Source organism: Lagopus muta, chromosome 1 (genome assembly GCF_023343835.1).
Source record: "Lagopus muta isolate bLagMut1 chromosome 1, bLagMut1 primary, whole genome shotgun sequence".
NCBI lineage: Eukaryota > Metazoa > Chordata > Aves > Galliformes > Phasianidae > Lagopus > Lagopus muta.
The window spans coordinates 159,206,611-159,228,978 of NC_064433.1; positions in this window are offsets into that span (position 1 = coordinate 159,206,611).

The following is a 22,368-nucleotide window of genomic DNA, read 5'->3' on the forward strand; positions in this document are numbered from 1 at the left end:
GAATAAAACAGCATTATAAAGTAAGTCAGATCATGAATAACAAATACTATTTTTAACATCTTGATTATTTGTATGTATTTTTTTTAATTATTATTATTATTTTATTCAACATTCAATTTGAACATCCTTCTATAAAGAAAAAAGAAGTTCTTTTTTGTTTTTCTAAACTTTTAGTTATCTGGTGCCTCCAAATTTACTTACATAGTCTGTTTCACAAAAACAAATTGAAACAGTAACAGGTTTCCTTTCCAGACCCACATTCATCTGAGGTACAAGTGTGCATTTGCCATTTTTTACCAAGCCCGACAATTATTTTTTCCTGATTACCTGTGAGAGAGCAGTTTAAATGTGAAATGTTTAGCAGCTATTTTAATCATCTGCACTTACAAAATGCGTACAGAAGTCTGCTTTCACAAAACAGTATTTTATTGTATTGTTTGGAGGATAAGATAGCCCAACATTGCAGTCTGAAAAACTCTTGAAATATTGTTAATAAAGTTTGAAGCTTCTTTAACTGTTGCTCCACTGAGTATTCATGAAGACAGAAAGATACAGCTTCTGATACAGCAACACCACTGTAACTTGAGAGTTATTGGAAATCTTCCAAAGCAATCAGTAACACAGAGTAGTATGATTTCAACTGATGGCAAAAGAAGATATTTCACTGAAACCTCTCAGTGGATCATCTCACTATCTGTAGGTGCTGCCTTCTCACATTTACTGTATTAAAGTATGTTGCTTTGCCATACTTTATTGTTCTCTGCTTACAATCATAAAATCACAGAGTTTTTTGAATTGGAAGTGACTGTTAAAAGTCATCTAGTCCAACTACCCTGCAATGAAAACAAGGACATCTACAGCTAGGTCAGGTTGCTCAGAGCCTGACCTCGAATGTCTCCAAGGACAGCACACCCACCACATGTCTGGGCAAAATGTTCCAGTGTTTCACTGCCTTTATCACACACACACACAGTATAAATAAATATAAATATAAATATAAATATAAATATAAATATAAATATAAATATAAATATAAATATAAATATAAATATAAATATAAATATAAATATAAATATAAATATAAATATAAATATAAATATAAATATAAATATAAATACATGTATATGTGTATATACATATATATATATATGTATATTTTCCTCTTCTACTTTGCAACCATTTCTCTTTGTCCCATCAAAACAGACCCTGCTAAATGGCTTGTCCCCTTCTTTCTTATTGCCCCCCTTTAGATACTGAAAAGCTGTTACCAGGTTTCCCCAGAATCTTTTCCATATTTAATAGGCCCAGTTCTCAGCTATTCCATTCCTTGAATGATCTTTTTGGCCCTCTTGTGGACACGCTCCAATAGGTTCCATGTCTCTTGTACTGAGACTCTATAATTGGAAACATACTCCAGGTGAGGTTCACCAGTGTAGAATAGAGGGGCAGAATCACCTCTCACGACTGGCATGTAAAACTTCTTTTGATGCAGTCCAAAATATGGTTGTCACATTTGTTGTGGTTTTATGACTTTTTTTGATTGGTAATCCACATCATAACATCATGTAGCTTAACTGGAAGTTAATGCTGCAGTTCTGTGGATTGTCAATAGTTCTTGTTGCCTGCTCTCAGAGGAGAAGAGAGAACTACAGCTCCCAGAAGACTTCAATATTCTGTTTCTGTTTCTGTTTTCCAGTCAGAGAGAAAGATAAAACTGACTAGGAGTCATGAGACAGTCTCTTTTTGCACACTTTGCTCTGTGTGCTCCCTGATCATTTCATCTACATCATTAAAGACTTCAGTTTTGGACACTCTCATTTTATTTGATTTGTTATCTTCAATTCCAATCATATGGTGTTATATTGTATTATCTCACATTCCTCTATTATATTTAGTAAATTCAGTTTTTCCCTTAGCTTGTTGCCCCATTTTCCTCATCTAGGCCCATCTCCCTACCTTTTCTATTTTCCCAGGGTGTGGGTTCATGGGTCTCTTCATCCCCAGTCATGGAACTAGGCTGAACTGAGCCAAACCTTAATAAATATTGCTGGCTCATACCCAGCTTACCATCCACCACAACCTGAAAAGTCCTTTACAGCAGGGCTGTGCTCTATCCTTTTTTCCTCCTGCTTGTATTAATAGAATTGTTGAATTTCACAAGGTTCACCTGGGCTCATGGTGCAAGCCTGTCTGTAGATCTCATCCTGTCCACAAATTTCCACATCACATCACAGAGCTTGGTGTCATACACAAAACAGCTGAGGTTGTACTCAATCCCACTTTTGATGTAATTGTTTAACATATTAAACTACACCAGTCCCAGTACTTCCCCTTTGGGACATCTCCATCTGCACACTGAGCAATTGACAACCACTCTCCAGATATGATCTTGAACTTGGTCCTTGTCGATCAAACAGTTCAATCAACAAATCCAGGAAGAATTGTACTCTGCCAGTCCCCACCTTACAATCCCTCCACTCGAGTGCTGTGTGAAGAGATGTTGCCAGCGAAGACCAGGGCAAAAAATGTTGCTGACTACCTGTGAGAATCCTTCTTTGTTTTTTGGCTCAAAGCTTGCTTCCTGAGGTTTTTCTTGTGATAAGACTCTGAGTGACTTGTCAAGGAGACAAGTAATGGGTGCTAACTGTGTGACAATCGATATCTCTTTGGGAACATTTGAAAGCCCCTTCCCCTATAGCTGTTTGCTCTGTAGAAGAGCGGAAGAGAGTGCTCAAGAGTGTTCACTGGCGGAAGATCTGGCCTGTGACTAAACTGCTCCAGCTTAGTATGGGAGGCTGGGGGATGATACCATTGTATCCTGCGAAGGCAAGATACAAGTTGGTGCCTCCCTGCTTCCTCTTATCTGCTGGCAAGGCCAGAAAGATAAGAACAAAGGAGGTTCCTGCTGAGATCCCAGAGCCAGAAGCTGCCACCGCAAAGGAGAGCTGACTCGACCACTTTGGATTTGAGCTGTCACTCCAAAGACAGCTGACTCAACCACTCTGAAACTATCGAAAAGGGGCCATCATCGCCATGGTCGTCCTTCATCGTCGTTGTCCTTCTTGTTCGTGGTCGTCAATAGAACAACAATGTCTGACGACCCACCACTACTGAAGATCAAAGACGGAACTACGAACCACGCTGGATCCATGGTGGTGACTATGTCCCTCTCGCTGCCTATAAAGACTCCTTGCTTCTTCTCTTCTATCTTTTCTATCACCCTCCTTCCCTTCCCCATTACCCTAATCATAATAGTGTCCATCCTCCCCTTCCCCATTTCCCTGACTAAGATTTATAATAAACTGGTCGGACCCACATTTGAACCGTTGCTTCTTAATCTCACGCCGGGTATATAGATAATAAAAGAATCTCCTCTCCCTCCTATAAATTGGAGCGAGTCATTTATTTAATGGCGTAGTCGGCAGGATACCCACTGTGAGAGTGTTGTCCTTCCAGATATAGTCTGAAACTTTCTTTGTGTGCACCTCCTGGAGTTGCAAGGAGTGATATTTTTGAAAACTTAGACATGAGTCCTTCTCCAGGAAGACTGCTCCGCATTCTAAAACTTTACTGTTTATGTGTATGCCTCTCGGGGACGTATGAATTAATTTTGATTACTGTGTGCCTCCTCGGGAAGACCTCTCTGAATTTTGTGATTTAAGTATCTTGTACCTTAAGTGTGAAATTTGGACCTTTTTGTGTGCTCCCCTCAGAGAAAGGGAAGAGTGCTTTGAGCATTTGCATTTGAAAAGTGTCTGTTTTCCTGGGGAGATAAGGAGTCACTTGAGCTTTTGAATATGTGCACCTCCATCTCCCTCAGTGTAGGTCTTTCATTGTATTAAGAAAAAATGAGCGACAGCATTGCCACCATGAAAAGTGAAGATGTATTATTTGATCTTTTAGAAAAACATGGTGCTCGACCCTCTTTATCTGGTATGGATTGGGCACAACAGAACTGGTATAACTTGCAGCGTGTTTCTGACCGTATTAGTATCCTGCAAAAGAATGCTCGTACCCGAGCTGGAAAAGGAAAGTCGTTTATTTGTGCCGTACTCGGGGCTACTTTAAAAGCAGCCGTGGAGTTCCGAGATGAAAAGCATTCTTCAGAAACCCAAACTATACAAGCACTGCAGGAATTGGTTAAAGTAACACAATAATTGGTGAAAACTCTGCAGAATCAAATAGTGAACCTCAAGGAACAATTAGAGAGAAACGTAATTCGGCTTTGTTGCAAATGGCTTTTAAGGAACTGCTAATGTGTAAGCATGCCAGCCATATCGTCACCCATAGTTTGCCTCGAGAAAAACCTTTTCCTCAGGTGGAACTACCAGGAATGAAGGAAAGGCTAGATAAATTAGAAACTCGAATAGCCCCATTGCGTCCTTTGATAAAAACTGAATACACATTCGATAACAGTGAGGATCTAGATCCTCAAATGAATGTTAAAGAAATTCCCTTCTCAGCCACTGAACTAGCAAAATTGAAGAAAGATTTCAGCCGCTCTCCAAAGGAATCAGAGACAGAATATGTATGGAGGGTTAGTCTCACTGGTGGCGACCAGATTTGGTTAACAGAAAAGGAAGCAGAAGGTTATTGGGGACCAGGAGTACTTTTAACTACTGGTAACAATCGTGCTCCCTGGTCATTAACACAAAGGGCTGCCTATTGGGCAGGTAGTCTCAACCCTTTAGAATGGGGAGACCCTCTTGCCATTACTGGAACAACTGATCAGTTAGTAGAAAGTGTTCAAAAGGCTGCTTGTCTCCAAATGATGTATGATAGAAAGCTGCAGCCGCACCATGAATCACCTATGATGATGCCTGTTGATTCTGAGAGAATGACTGCTTTAATTAGGGGGCTTCCAGAGTCATTAAAACCTATAGGTATACAACTGCAAGGAAGTGGTGACTATGTCCCTCTCGCTGCCTATAAAGACTCCTTGCTTCTTCTCTTCTATCTTTTCTATCACCCTCCTTCCCTTCCCCATTACCCTAATTCATAATAGTGTCCGTCCTCCCCTTCCCCATTTCCCTGATTAAGATTTGTAATAAACTGGTCGGACCCACATTTGAACCATTGCTTCTTAATCTCACGCCGGGTATATTGATAATAAAAGAATCTCCTCTCCCTCCTATAAATTGGAGCGAGACAGTACCTCACCCTTCTCCTTGTCCAAATGAAGCAAAAAAAGAAGAGTTATTCTGTGGATCTGTGCTATAAGCAGCTAGCAGCTACAAATCCTTTCTTGTTGCTATAGATAAAGGAATAAATACTGTAGCTTGCAAATGATTAAACAAATAAGGCAATTTCTCTGAAAGCTTTGAAAGTACTGTTACATAAGTAGTAAAGAAAATCAAACAGGAATTTGCTTAGAAATTATTGTAACATTATCAGTGGTTAGAGTACAGCTCTTTTCATAGCACAGCATGATCCAACAGCATACTGTTCTTCCTAGCCATGTGTTGTAAAATTCTCTTCAAAGGAGACAAGTTTCTGCCAGCTGTCATAAATTCCCATTTTGCAAACTGTATAAGCTTTCAGAACAGAGGTGAACAGCTTGGTCTGAAAGCTAAGAGGAAATTGAGTGGTTCTGAGTACTAGGGTCTATCTGCTGCGAAGAAAAGATAAGACTAACATATGATGGAAGTCCAAAATAAGCAATGAAGAAAAAGAAGTTCAGGAAGTTATGTGGAAGCTGAAAAACAATAAAACATTGGTAAACTTCATCAAGTTCCATTTTTTTTAATATCAAACTTTTCTTGATAGTTGCTTAAGACTGTAAATGTGGATAAATGATAAGCAAGCAGATTTTCTTTTTCATTTATTTTAATGTTACATTTTCATTTTCTTTTTATTTTCCTCAGTCTTCATTTTCATGTGCATTTTCATAAAGTATCTAAAACTTTGATTAAATCTTCGTCTTCCTCATAGCATTAACACCAGATAATAGATGGAGTATAATTTAAATAATAAAGCTGTTTTCCTAAGTATTTAGATAAGTCTAGTAACATTTGAGGTGTACTTTTGCTGGGCATTTCAAGACCACATACTAAAAACATGCTTCAGTTATTGCATACCTAGGACTATTTGAAAGCAGAAATCACTGTCAGACTTCTGGGCAAAAAAGTGGATTAATCAAACTGTACATTAAATAGACATTTGATGAGCTAATTAAGTAGCTGTAGAATACATATCTTAACAGATCACCATAAGATCCAAAGCAATTGTCCAAATTATTTCTAAAACCAACTGCCTGTATGCTTCTCATTAACTGTAGAAAGAAAAAGAAATATGTTTCTTAAGAAACAAGTTTGTTTGATAATGTGTCAAAATTTCTTGAAAATTCATTGTTTTATAATACAAAAAAAGTAATTCTGAAATGCCAGTTTCTATTCAACCTTCTAATATAAGACTTTGAGGACTTACACTTGAAATTCTTGTATGTACAATGCAGATAGTAGCTTTAAAAATAATGCTAAATAATTTAATTTAGCAACAGCATTTTGGAGTAACATTGGGAGGAGCTTAGTAACCTGATTTTTCTATTTCGGTTGCAGGTGTACTCTTTACCTATTTTACATACGTCAAATAAATTTTTGACCAAATAGGTTTTGTCAACATTGTTTAATTTCATCAATTGATACTACTCAGTTCGTATAATTGAGATATTTTACACAGTCTTATAATTATTGAGGTATACTTATACCTGATATCTGTCAACATGACATTATTGGGTTCCATGCTGAATTCAACACTGCCTGTGGACAGTACAGTAAAGTTTGACCAATAAGGTTTTATTTGGAGTGCAAATCTACACATTTTTTCTTGTGAAGATTATTTGCTTTTCTTCTTTAATCTCTTAGAACTATTTATTTTTCTGAAAATACTATGAAATTCTTTTGTAACACACAGAATCACAGAATTACAGAATGGTAGGGGCTGGAAGGGACCTCTAGAGATCATGTAGTCCAACCCCCTTGCCAAAGGTGGCTCATTAGGCATAATAAAATAATAAATTAAATAAGAGGAACAGAAAGTTAGGAAAAAATGTAATTCAGCATGAAAAAAAACAAACCCCAAAACTATTTTCCCATCCTAAGGAGCAAAAAATGCCATCTTTTCTATCGGTCGGTGAGTCAAATTTGAATAAACTCCTGTCTGAAGAGAGAGGCCAAATCAATGCACTAACTTTCTTTTTAACACTGCCAAAATGTGTGGCTCCACTCCCTGCTGAACATTCAGTTTCCCTGTGGGTGATTGTCAGCGCCCTCTTTGAGCCAACATAGCTCACTAGACCAGTAAAATAGTAATCCAGAAAGAAAGCAAATTATTAAAAAAGAAAAAAACAGTTTCCAGCTAGGTCAGGAAACCAACAGGAAAGGAAAGGACGTAACACAAGAAGAAAGATGGAAAATACAACTGCTGTTCTTTTTCCTTCATCGTGGCAATCATCGAAGCAATCAACTATTAAATGCAGGAGACAATACCATTTGCTCATGTCTATTCCCTAGTTGTAGTTACAAGACAGAGCATCAAGACACCTTCCAGCAGTAGTGCTGAACTTGAATCTTTTCCTAACGTAGAGAAGCTGATATGTCACAGCTGCAATCGCCCTTTGCTGGAGATTGGCCAGTCCTCATTTTTTATTTGTGTTCCGGGCATCTTACATCCAGATTATTGAATTAGCCACAATTCTTTTTTAACCCTACTGACAATTTTACTTCCTCTTAAAAAGGAGCTAGCTGCCTTAGTGTTTCCTCAGTTTTCCAAACTTTCTATTATTTTGGCTCTGTCTGCTGAAATCTCTGCAATTTTATTGTCCCTTTAGTACCTTAAAATGAAATGAAATGAGAAATATCACTGCTTCTGAAAAGAAATCAATCATAACCCAGGAAGAATTGTTATTATTTCCTGATTTGATGCCATTTATTTTACTGAGAACAACCAACAAATTTGACATTAGTATAACTGAATCACAAAATATAAAGGAAGAGGTAAAAAGACTTTTAGTTTCTTGATATGATACTACAATTTGTGATAACAATAACAGTAATCACATAGTAAGTTTTTTTTTTACACTTCAAATGTAGCATTAAATTTCAGTGAAAAACAATTTTAAATGATTATCAATATCATTAGCTCACTTTAATTATTTTTTTTTTTTAGTGTCATAAAATCAGATGCAGATATTGGTATAATACCACATAACATAGTCATACTTTTAATGGTGACAACAGACTTAATGCATGCCTGTAAATAAAATAATATATCTATTTTATCTATTATATCTATAATATATCTAATGCTTTCTTTTTCCTCTGAACCATTTTTCTGCATTTAAGCACTTTTGGTATTTCTGAGATTAAATGAATATTTGTTCTCTGTTTGTTTACTATCTAAGCTTAGAAGTTGCACACTGTCTTCAACTCCAGCAACAAAAAATAGAAAAATAACTGTATTTAGGTGTTTCTACATTTCCTTATATTTTAAGACTTAAATACAATGTGCTTTATTTTAGATAATATTCATCTAAATAATATTATCTAGTATGTCAATCATTAATATTAGAAAGGTTATTAATAAGGACTGGGAGCTGTTTTCACAAATAATCACTTGGTGACAGACCTGAGAAAACAATTAGTAGAATGATCTGAAAATTGTGACAAAATAATATTCATTTGTACTTCAATGCAGAATCCTTCGATGAGAAAAGACAAAGCAACAGAATTCTGGAAAAATATTCTTGAATGAATATTTTGTTTCAGATTTTTTTTTTCCTTTCCTTCAACTGCTTTTATTGGTTATTGAAGCAAAGAAACTGATAGCTAACTCACATAAAACAAGTTGATGTCTTTGCACTAAACTTAAACACTTTTACCCAAAATAGCAAGCATAGTTTTTTGTTTTTTGTTTTTTTTTTAACCAGTCACTAGGGGCAACAAATAAAAACAAAGAAGCAAACAACAATAAATGCATAAACAAATACAGTAAATTAAAAAAAAAAATCCCTTTTTTTTTTTCCCTTTTTTTCTATTTATAGAATTAATACAGATGAAATATTCTTTGTTTCCGGTCTACTTGTTGCACAGTGTAGTCAGAACAAAAAGAACAGTACCTAAATTTGTTTTAAAGCTGCTCAAACTCAGGAATAGTTTTAATCTATTTAATAAAGAGAAAACCAAATATCTTCTTTATAATGTTGTGTGATCTGTCAAAATTTTCATTAATTTTCAATAATTTTACACAGAAAATTTTTAACATATATTTTTTACTTCTATAAATATCAGTGCCTCCACACTTCATATTCATGCACATATGTACGTGCTTCTATGTACACAAATATTTAATTTCTAGAGCAGAAGTAAAATTCATAGCAATCTAATAAAGCTGTTCATATTTACAAATACTATGAATTGTACATTTGATAGATTGTGTTGTTTTTATGCAAGACAGATTATTTTTGCTGTCCATCTCCCTGCAGGTAGAATTAGGTTCACCCATTCTTTTTTTTTTTTTTTTTTTTTTTTTTTTTTTTTTTTTTTCAGTGTCCCACAAAGTTAAATCTTAATTTTAGCTTCTGTCAGAAAATGTAGTCTTTCTGTAGATATCTTGATATCCATTGTCAGTAGTAGTTTTAAATCTATGAACTTTGAATAGCTTTAGCAGTGCCACACAGAAATTCTGTATATATAATTTCTTAGGTATGTCATCAGAGAGGGCACTTTGCATCCTAAAGTAAATCAAACCTGTTAATTTCTCATAAGCAACACACTACAAAGCTTTTACATTAGAGAATATAATTTCACTTTTGTGGAATTATTTTTTAAGTAGTTTCTGTTTGCATATGTTAAAACCTTCTCCAAACTACTATAATTATCAAATAAGATGAGATGATCCACAATAATGAATAACCATAATTAAGCAGCAAAGAAGCATGACTCACTTAACTTCCTTTATACCATTATCGATGCCACTATCAGCTCTCTGCACATGGAGACTATTATTGCAGCTGTCATAGAATTAAATGAAATCTATCCAGCAACATCTGCCTCCTCAGAAGAAAATATGAATAATTTCACCAGTGTTCCCTTTTTCTGCCTGCTGTATTCTAATTATGATGTGATGGAGGACATCAGCACGCCGTGGACTTGGTTATTAACCCAGGGCAGCTGAGAAATAGACCTAGTGAGATGAGCAGTGCACATGAATCAGTTCAATCAATTATCTCTTTTTTCTCAAGGCTCTTATATACAGATGTGACCTTGTGATGGGAAACAGTAGGTTACACTTGAACTCATTTAGGAGGCCAGGCTTTTCACAATACATTATAAGTACTTGATCCTTGTGTTTCAGTTCAATTATGTGAAAAATAAGTATTTATACATATATACATATACACACACATACACTTTGCAAACCTATATTTTGTTAATACAGGTTTAAGACTGTACTTTTATTAGCTTCTCTTTTTGTTGATTAGCATATGAAGCTTTCCTCTTTTGTTTGGGCAGTGCTCTGATTAAGCATCCATTTGCAGCTCTTGAAGTAAGCCAATATCATGACAACAAAAATTAAAACAAGCTGAAAACTACCTAATATTGTTTCCAGTCTTCAGTATATGACTTTACAAGTGTGAAAATATTAACTAAATACATACACTTCAACCATACATACATAGTTCATACACTTCTATTTGCTTTTGTTCTGAAGACCATGAAGCTTATTTAATTCAGATTGCAGAAGCATCTGATTCCTTACCTGAAATGTTCAATCAAGCAGTTATCAATACAGAGTAATTGGACTAATGATCCTGGAATTAACCTAATAGCAGTGCATGGAGACTGCATTAAACTAAGCAGTTCAATGCAGCCAGATGTGCAACCACATTGTCCTGCTTGGCATTTGCAGACACCTTATTCTATTAAAGTACTTAGAACAGAATGAGGAATCTGCATCTTCAAATAATTTCCTGCACTACTTCTTTAAAGGCAAAGTACAGTTGTTGTGATCTTCAGGGAGTCATTGGTGTGGTAAGAAAGTTCATTTCTTCCTATCATAAGCAGAGATCTTTCTGATACTCGAAGACGCAATGTAATCTTTCACTCTAGCTACTGCAGAGAAATAAATGTCACAGCAATTAGAAATTTTTTTAGTGTCAGATGCTGCTGTAATCAGTTTTGTTAATTCAATTATTGAATTACAACTTCAAGTCTTTGTGAATACAGTGATTGAATTTGCTTTTTATTTATTTGTATTGACCTGACTTATGAGTCTTTTTTTTTTGTCTCTCTTGCTGAAATGTAACCTATCTTGGAAACAAAATTATCCCCTCAGTGTTTGGTACATGGACATATTCAACACTAACGTCATTTCTGCTAATAGTTATATAATGTTTTTAAGATAGACTAGATTCAGTCAGAGACTTAGTTACCTGCAAGTAAGGAACTACAGTGGTATTCTAAATATTTCCCTTAGCAAGGAATAAAAAATTCAGTGTAGCTTCAGCAAAACTGAAATTGAAAATTACAATCCAGTAAAGCAGTCAGATGAGTGCTTACATAGATTTATTCAACAGTGGTATTAAAAACAGGTATAGATTTTTAAATTCCCTCTTTTCCAAGAATTTAGATGATATTTAAATCAAAACTGCATTTCCACCTCAGGCTCCTTTGCTGTGTATTTTATTTGGCTATGAGTGTAATTTGGCTATGTGATCAAATTTAGATCTGGGACTCTTTAGGTTTCTTTCTCGATTGATTGTTTTTGTTTTTGTTTAAACCTAGGATTGATCCCAAAAACAATTTTTCAAATTTCATTAATTCCAGTGAGAAATTCCTTTTCAATATTAGACATGTCTTCCAAGTAATCTGAAGTCAATTCAGAAATCTGATCAGAACAAGATTAAGTCCTTACTGCACACTCCTGTAGCCTCTTGTCTGCAATTAGGTATGCTGACTCCAAGGATGTGAAAAAGTGTGACTATTTAAGAATTAACTTAAAGAAATCTGCCCAAGAATTATCTTGTGTAGATTTTCAGTCTGCACAAATTGCTGTTATCTTCTACATCACTGAACCTGATTGCATAATCTGAACTAGGAGAGAAACTTGAGAAAGGCTATGAGAACTATTCTGTTACAGACACTGAGTAACACTGTCTCAGTGCTTTTGTTTTCTGTTGACACTGTTTAAAAGTGGTGGAAAGGAATTCCTGAAGAAATTTATGAAATTGTACTACAAAAAACACAGGTTTTCTCTTCTTCCTTCGGTTTTACAACATTTCCACCAAGTTGCCCCACAAAAATAAATTATAGTTTCACAAAATATGTTTTACTTTGATATTCCTTTTTACTATTTACTCATTAAAAGAGGATACCAACATTCTTTAATGTCCAACACTGTCAAAGTATGCACTCCAAAAGTAAAGCTTTCTATTTGTTTTCATGGAAACTGCAACAGATACAAAAAGCACATTACCACTATTTGATAGAGCAAATTCTCAGCTATAAAACATTGTCAACATAATGATCACTATTAACTACGTATTTTCTCCAGTGATGATCATGCATTTGCATGCTGTGATCATAAAAATCTGCAGTAGTGGAGGTGACCCCCAGTTTCACAGATGCTATGATGGTGTAATTACTAGAAAACTTCTGCGCATTTTTAATTGGCCCAAACAGATGCCAGAAAGAACCAAATCCAGACTTCATAGTCAGTGTGGTAGGACAGTGCAGACAAGATGAGCAATGTGCTACATAGTCTTCAAACTGGTGTGGGACTTAGAATTATCATGTTGCAAGAGAAAGGTATCTTTTTCTCTGGCCTGTATCCAGAAGTACAAGCTTTCAAATTAGTATTTCAACATAGCAGCCAGAGTTGACTGAGTTCCAGTAAATCCAGAGAGATCAACCTTTTCCTATTCCAAATGACAGTGAACATCACTTTACCCACTGAGGACTGCATCCTCAACTTTTTCTTCAATGGAGAATTCACTTGTTACTGCTCCATAGACTGCTGCTTTGACTCTGGCAACTGCTGGGGGACCTAGGCCTGGATGTAGTGTTCCAGATGGGGCCTCACAAGAGCCTAATAAAGGCCCTGTCTTTGGACCATTACTCTTCGAAATTTGCATCAGTGACACAGTGGGATTGGGTGTATCCTCAACATGTTTGCTGATGAAGAAATGTTGAAGGAACTGAGCTTGTTTAGTCTTGAGAAGAGAAGGCTCAGAGAGATCTCACTGTCCCCATCTTTTACTTGAAGGGAGCTTACAAGCAGGAAGGGGACCAATTTTTTACATGGTCTGATAGCGATAGGACAAGGGGGAAAAACCTTAAACCAAAAAAAAAAAGTTTAATTTAGATTGAATATAAGGAGGAAATTCTTCATTCAGAGTTTGATGAGGTGTTGGAAAAGGTGTCCTGGTTTTATGACTTTTGTTATTCCACACCATCACATCATGTAGTATACTGGAAGTCTTAGAAGAGATGTACTATATCTCCCAGAAAACTTTGCTGTTCCATTTCTGTTTTCAGACAGTGGGAAAGATAAAACTGACTGAAAGACACAAGACTATCTCTTTTTGCTCCCTGGAGGATCAGAGTAAGAAGCTTGGCTTTCAGAAACTCTCTCATTTATTTGATTTATTAGCTTCAATCCCAATTAACTTGTATTTCTGCTCTTAAAATTAAAATTAGTAAATAATTTTCCTCCTCAGATCATTGCATCTTTTTGTTTCTTTTCCCTTCCCCACATCCCTTCCCCCTCCCCCCCCCCCTCCCAGCCTGAGGTCTTGCTGCTCTCCTGTCATGAATACAGATACATCTAGTGATAACCCTGATAGCTTATCTCTAGATAACTTTACTTAGAAAAGTTGTGGACGTTCCACCCCTGAAGACATTCAAAGCCAAGTTGGGTGGGCCCTGGGCAGACTGATATAGTAGGCTTTGCCCATAGCAGGGGAGTTGAAACTAGATAATTTTTAAGGTTCCTTCCAACCTAAGCCATTATGTGATTCTATGATTCTCAGTTCTTGATAATAATGCAACAAAAACCAGACTCATTAATAAATGTCAAATCTTAGTTGGGAAGGGTATAGTCTCAGTTTATAGAAACACTTTTGTATTTACATCTCATCAGCAATACAGTTTTCTGTTTTGTGATTTTGAGTTTTTCTTCATCTTATTTTTTGTAGTGAAAAGTCCTGCTGTTTTCTTCCCATATATAACCAGTCTTATGTCCCCCTGATCTATAATATTAAACATTCTGAGAGATACTTGCTTCCATTCCCTTGATGGTACCTGAGACTGAAATGACTTTATTGGATTTCTTCCAAGTTTCATTAACATAATATCTTTGAGATTTTTTGACGTGCTACAATTAACATCTAAATTTTTAAAAAATCAAACAAAAACCCAACAAGTAATAGATCAGAAGTGGATAGATACAATTGAAAATAATAAAACATAATTTAAGATTTAATGAAACAGTAATATTAGTGTCAACATATGCCTTATTAAGTGAACTTTGCTATTTATTCTGCTGAAGAGACTGCTATTTTAATAAAGCAGTCATCATTTCAGGAATAGCACTAATCCCTTAAAAAAATTTCAAGTGATTTTTTTATCTTTTTTTTTTTTTTTTCTCTGCAGTGCACACTTTATTCAATACAATAAAATGTTAGTTCATTTAGAAGAAGCTTATTAAAATGTTGAAATACATAGAAATATATTTAATGGTCAGATGTCATTTTGTCACACTGCTGCTCTGCTGCCATCTGCTGCACAGCAACAAAATGTAATGGAGTATTGGTGGGAAGGTTCCTCCTCTACTAGCATTGAATTCTGATGTCATGGGCCAACATAATAAAACGGGAGATACTACTTTGAGCAATCCTCATAATTTATTATCTATTACTAATGTGGTAGAGCACTTAGAGTCAAAAAGCAAACTAGATATTTCATCCTTCATCCTCCTTTTTCTACCTTCTCCCCTTGAACAATGCAGGAGAGTAGGGTGTGTGGACTGCAGTTAATCCATAATGTTTTGTCTTTGCTGCTAATTCATACTCACTTTCTTCCACTGCTTCACTATGAAATTCCTCCCATGGGAAGCCATCCTTTCCAACCTGATCTTAAAAAGGTTTCCCACAGGCTGCAGTTCTTCTCCAACATGCATCTGTAATATGGGGCCCATCCTTCAAGAGCAGATCACTTCAACATAAGTTCCTTATGGGCAGCAGCTCTCTCTAGATTATCTCTACATTGTCTTCAGCTTTGTCCCAGGACTTCCTCTTGCAGGTCCTATGCATGGGCTGTACCTCCTTCAGGCCACATCCACTGCTACACTCTGGGCTCCTCTATGGTTGCATGTGGAGACCTGCTCTGAGTGACATCCCTTGAGCTGCAGAGGGACAGCCTGCTCCTCTGTGAGCCTCTCCTTGGGCTGCAGGAAAATTTCTGCTATGTTCCTGGAACAGCTCTTGCTCTCTTTCTACATTAAGCTTGGTGTATGTAGAGATGTTTCTCTCTAGATTTTTTCTTCTCCACTGCACAACCAGCAGTGCTCATTAGCTCAACTCTGGTCAGCAGCAGATCCTGTTTGAAGCTTGTATTTAACGTGGACTTCTGGACTCTGTTATCTCACAGAGCACACCTCTGCAGCCACCTGGTTACCAAAACATTACCATATAAACCCAATATGGTGTCAATTATTCTTTCTCTTTCTTTATCTATTTTTCTTTTCCTCTTTTTTTTTTTTCTTTTTCTTTTCTGACTTCTTTTCCCTTGATGATGCTTTGATGATACTAGAAAAGCTTAACCTGAAAAGAGAGAAGACAACATAGATTTTAGAACTTGGTAAATAATTGTTAAGACAAAAATGGATTTATTTTCACTTATCATAATTAACAAAAATCATCAAACAAACAGAAAGATATGATGCTGTGAAAGATTATGAAAGGTGATTTGACACAAAACTTGTCTTCTTTATGTATTAGAACACTTGAAATTACTTCAAAATTCAGAAGCCATAGAGCAAAACTAATATGTAAAAGTGTTCTTAGTGTTGTATTTTGAAAATAGAATATTCAGATAAATGTTACCCATATTAAATAGAATTAAAGATATGAATAAGCAAATGAGAAATTAATTTTTTTTTTTCCTGGTAAGTGAATAGCTGTATCATTGAAAAATTAAGAAAATTCTAAGAAATATTAAAACAAACAAACAAACAAGTAAAAAAAAAAAAAAAAGCAATTTTCTTCCAGTTTGAGGATTTCCTTTCAATTCACTATATTCTCTGAGGACAACGTAGTTGTGTGAATGGTTTGTTTTGTTTTCTAAAGGTAGGAGGATATCTGATTGCTTAACTAAATTTAAACCAAGGTTTTTTTTTAGCGAAACCTCTTCATAGTTTCATTATGTCTGATTTGTGCTTGTTGAATTTTTATTCTGGAAGGGTGTTGCTCCAATAAATTGAGACAGATGGAGGCAATAAACCTAACATTCATTCACTGAAAGAAAATTACCTTGTTTTCAGTCTTGTTTGTTTTGTACTACAAAAAGTTATATACCATTTGATTTTCTGAAACCCGTGTAAATAATTACATTACCTTCAACATGTCAGTACAGTTTCAGGGCATTTTAAAATTAACTTTCTGATTATATTTACTGACTTCAAGATACCGTCCAAATTAAATTGTTGTAAATAGATAGTTTTCATATAAACTCATGGTTTCCAGTGCAATGCATAGAAAACCTTGAGCTTAAATAGGGTATATTTTCAAATATTAGCTGGAAGAAAGTGAGATATAGTATAAGCAATAATTCAATTTCTAGGAAAGTGAAGCATTCCATTTACTATTTATATGATTTTTTTTTTTCCCCAGCAAAGGCTTTAAATGCCATAACTCAAGGCTGACATCTCATTTACAGTTCTTAGCAACAAGTTTTAGTATTATTTGCCTCTAAATGAGATTAAAACAATTTTTAGTTATCAGGCTATTTTCCTCTTTTGCATATGTCAAAACAAAATTTAATACTGATCTTGAATCATTTACCATTCCAAAGTATAACTTCTGTAATTATAATCAGGTTCGTTTTACCATTTGTGAAAACCTTAGGAAAAAAAGATGATTATACTTCTGGATTTTTCTTGGGATATGACTCTACATAGTAGGCTCTAGAGATCTGTAGGTTTCTACTCTGTCTATTTTTCACCAAAATCATTAAGATTATCTCCAACTACTGCACTTCTCAGATTGAATTTTGGTTTTAATATTTGAGTAACTTCATGTATATTTTCACACAAAAATTATATTCAAAAACAATTTTTGAAAAGACCACATATCATTTAGCATCAAATTAAAAGGAAACAATTTAGAAAAGTTAAATTTTGTTGCCTGTATGAGACAGATAGCAGCAGAGGAGTAGCCTAACAAAATGGTGTCTGATGTGGAAGTGTGTATGAAACAAAGGTGTGTCACTAAATTTCTTCCTGCAGAAAACACTGTAACCAGTGACAGTTCATCCACACTTATTGAATGTTTATGGAGATGAAAGAGTGGATCTGAGACAGTGAAGCAGTGAGTGGTGCGTTTCAGCAGTCGTGACAGTGACAGTCTGTTACCTGTACTGGCATAGATTTTACAAATGAAGCATGCACTGGAGAAACTGCATAGTTAATGGTGGTTATTATGTTGATAAATCATTTTGTAGATAGAGAATCTAATTCTCTATCATTTTTGGTAGAGAATTAGATTCTCTATCAAATTGTGTTATTGTACTCTCTGTATCTGTTTCAGTTCCTGTTTAAACAAATAACAGATATTGTCAACAGTTTACAGGCTGGTTCGTCCTGGTTCTGTGACTAGTGGGGCGGAGGGATCCACGGATTCATGCCTCATGAAAAGGGAAATGGGAGACCCCAAAATAATTAAATAAGCAGCAACAATCTGAGGAGAAAGAAAACTAATTTACTAAATATAGTATCAGAATACAAGATAACACACCATAATACAATATCATTAGAATTAAAGCTAATGAATCAAATATAATGAGTGTGTCCAAAAGGTGGATAGGCCTCATCATAACACTGAGGTGAGATGCACAGTCCAGTTGAGCAGCAGGGAGGAGAGCCTGACAAAGAACAGCACATCAGGTGACCTTGCCAGGTGTTATATCTTTCCTCTGACTGCAAAGCCCCCTGGGATATGTAGTTCTTCTTTTCTTCCAGACACGTTCCCAGGACAGGAGAATTAACTCTTTAACTCCCAGTGCACTACCTGATGTTATGTTGTGGCATATTGATAGCCAAAAAATCATAAAACCATGACAGATATATGTGGATACATATAGGTTATATCCAATACTTTTGGAGCAACCTTACACACACAGATATGCATACAAGAAAATGACAAAAATAGAGCATGGGGAAAGCTTTGAAAAGAACCCTTGATGTGAGTTAAATTGATATCAGACAATGTGTATTTGGAGAAAGTCTTGTTAAGCTATTTTTCTTGACTGATATAAACTAGATATTTAACTTCTTTTAGTTATTATGTATACAAGCAAATTTTATCACTAATTGATCGATATGATTATATTAACATTTTATGCATTCCAATCAAATGTGAAAACTCATCTTGTTTCATCAATTGTATATCAAAGGCTATACTGAAAAAGATAAAATTAAGTTACTGCACTGGGATTGATTAGAATTTTATAATTGATAGATCAAATATTGGACATCAGAGCTGCATTACTGTTTCTTACTGAGTATCAGGATGAGACAAGATTTTATGCTATGTCACCTATGACAGTTCCTATACACTACTTCTTAAATGTAGAGTTTATGAATTAGAGATCATTGGGCTGACTGGAAAACCAAGATGCTGCAGTGCATAGAACTGTGCTGGTGACTTTCAAAATACCCATAAATGAGAACTGGAACTCTAATGAAAGATTTTGTAGATTAATCCTCTTGTGATTTGGGAATTTCTAGAATTCCAATTTTTGTGTCTTTCTGATTCTTTGACTGTACTAAGTGTATACCAATAATGAGTATGCATAATAAGAAATTTTCTATGAATGTAAATACATTGATTTCTTTCAGAACTAGACTTAATCCTGAGCTCTGTGAGAAACACTGCTTCACTGACTCATAAAAGATCTGTTAAGAGAGAAGAATATGTTTTGAAGTATTGAACTGATCTGTAACTTTGGGATTTTGATTATTTTTTAATCACTATCTTACAAGGATAAGATCTCATAATAAAAAATCTGTAGAACCATCTAATTATAAAACTATTTCTGTACATAAAAAAGTTATGTTATAGAATCTAAAAATGAATAAATAAGAAAAAAAGAGTAAAATATTGGTTTTCATATGAAAAGTACTGTGCTTTATTTTCATGCCAATATTCTAGTAGTGTAAAATGAAAGGTTGTAAACAAAATGTGTCAAGCAAAGTCCTCAAGAATTTCATTGTTTATTTACAGCAGATCTCCAATTGCAACTGTTCATTCTTCCTCATTCAGAACTGATTAGTTCACTCATGAAGGTAGAGACATCTTTAAGAAAATTGTAATACCTTACATGGGAAAAAAACAAAAAACCAAACAAAAAACCCTGCAAAAATCCCCCACAACTTGAAGTAACTGCAGTATGACCTAGTCGTTGCAAAAAGTTAAGTTATAGTATCCATATTTTTAAAATAGTATTCAACTACAGAAATAAAAAATGGAAACTCATCACTAAAAATAGGAAGGAAAAAGGAACTAACTCTATCATGGTGTATCATTCTATAATACCTGAAAGCAAAATTGAAAATAACGATTCATAAAATCTAATTTGATCAAATCTATCTTTAAAAATATTGAGATTTTCCATGCCATGTATGCTTGGTGCCCCTGGCAAGTTAAAAGTTCCTTCAGCTCCTGATATTTAAAAAAACAAACAAACAAGCAAAACAACATATACAAGGAAGTGAACAAAACTCCAGAAAACTCAGCATCTTTTTGTTTGATATCCATAAAAGAAAGTTTAATTTGCAATACTGAACATTAGAAAGAATTTGACAAGTCTAGCTAACCTACCTGAGGAATACTTTGAGGAATTTTCAAATTTTGTTTAAGTACTGTCACAAATGAGCAATCTTTATATAAGTATGAATGTATATAATTATGTATGCTGCAATAGCAACATTTAACTAAGACCATGTATACAGTCATAGAATCTTACAAACGAAGAAGGCCTTGGGTTGGAAAGAACCTTGAAGACCACCTAGTTCCAACTCACCTGCCAGGAACAGAATTGCAGATTACTAAATGGGGCACCAAATCAGGTTGTCCAGGGTCTCGTTCAACCTGGCTTTGAATGCTTTCAGAGTTGGGACAACCACACATCTGGGCAACTTGTTCCAGTGTTTCACCTCTTTTCAAGTGAAAATCTTTCCCCTAAAATCTAATCTAGATTTCCTTTCTTTTAGTTTAAACCATTCCATCAAGTCCAACCACTATCAGGCCTATCGTCCTATCACTATCCACCCTCATAAACAGTCATTCCCCCCTCCTGTTTACACGCTCCCTTCAAATACTGGAAGGCCAGTGAGGTCATCCAAGAGCTTTCTTTTCTCCAAGTTAAAGAAGCCCAGTTCCCTTAACCTTTCCTCATTGGACAGGTGCTCCAGCCTTCTGATCATTTTAGCGGTCCTCCTCTGGACCCATTCCAAGAGCTCTGTGTCTTTCTTCTAATGGGAGCCCCAGGCCTGGATGCAGTACTCAGATGGATCATTACATGAGCTGAGTAAAGGAGAACAATCACCTCCCTCTCCCTGCTGGCCACCCCTTTTTTAAAGCAGCTCAGAACACAGTTGGCATTCCACTCTGCAAGCGCATACTGCTGGCTAATGTCCAGCTTCTTGTCTACCAGGACCACCAAGTCCTTCTCCACAGGACTGCTCTCAAGGGAAGTTTAGGCCTCAGATATCAAGTTATAGTATTTTCATTCTATAACCATTTTTAATAAGTGCTCCTTACTTTCTCTGGTGATGTAATTCTTGCCCATATTCCTGCAGAAATCATCTACTCTAAGTTTTGTCAATTATTAAATTGAATCATAAGGTAATCAAATCATGATATTAATATTTCTATCAATATCTTAATAAAATTACTATCATGCACATTTAAAAGCTATATCACATATCATTCATAAATGAAAAAACATTCATAAAAAGAGGCCATAAATAAAAATGCAAGCTAAAGTTTTGGTTTACTTGTTAAAATCCAAATTATTTCTGAAAGTTTTATACTCAAGTATTAACTAAACAAGAGCAACATGATTGAAAACTTAATTCTCACGTTGTCATATATTTTCTGAAAGAACATGCTTACTTATACAAACAAATAAAAAAGCAGATTGAAACAAAACACGTAACTCAGACTTTAAATATGGTAGAATGTAACAACACAGTTATCCTGTAATTCTTGGCAGTTAAGTCTCTTCAGAAAACCATGGGGATCATTACGAATATAATAAGTCCAGCATGTGCCTACTTAAGTGAGAAGCTTAATTGGCTCTGAGCAAGGAAGAACCTGGAGGGAGATGAAGATAAAAACATATGAGGAATCCTTCTTGGAAATAGTCTCTCACGGATCTCAGCCAGAAAGCCAGAAGCAGAAGAAGGTGATCGCTCCTGTTTCAATAGAAAATTTGGCTCTAAGACTTTGGCTTCCTTATACTTTTTCTTTCTCTTTTTTTTAAACCCATCAGTGGAAATTTTGAGGATGTTTGTAACTAAGACGCTATCATTTTGTTAAAACATACTTATTTCCCTTAAGAGTACTGAATAAGGTGTTGAATGAATGAATGTTTGAAATGAATCCTCTCAAAATAACCTCATAGGATTACATGATCATCTGGAACAGAAAGTATTTATATTCTTTATATTCCAGTGTAGAAACAGCACAGTGGAATCTGCCTTATTAATATTTAGAAGTGATTTATTTATATATGTATTTATTTAGCCAAAGAGACTTTGTTCAATGTCGATTGTGTTTTTGACATCAAATTCACATCACCAGTACTTGGACAAAACCACTTCCAAATATTTTAAAATCCTTCCCATTAAAAGCTGAATTGGTATATTTAAACTTTATATTCTTATTACTGTCAATACTGTGCTCCCAAAAGCTGTTGAGCCAAAAAAAAAAAAAAAAAAAAAAAAAAAAAGTCTTTCAGTGATGAGAAAAACTGAAATTAAGTATAAATATCTATTTAAATACCATGCAAACCTTTATTAAAATAAAATCAACTACAATAACTTCAAGAAATTTAAATAGAAGTTCTACTTTTGACCAAACTCTTTCTA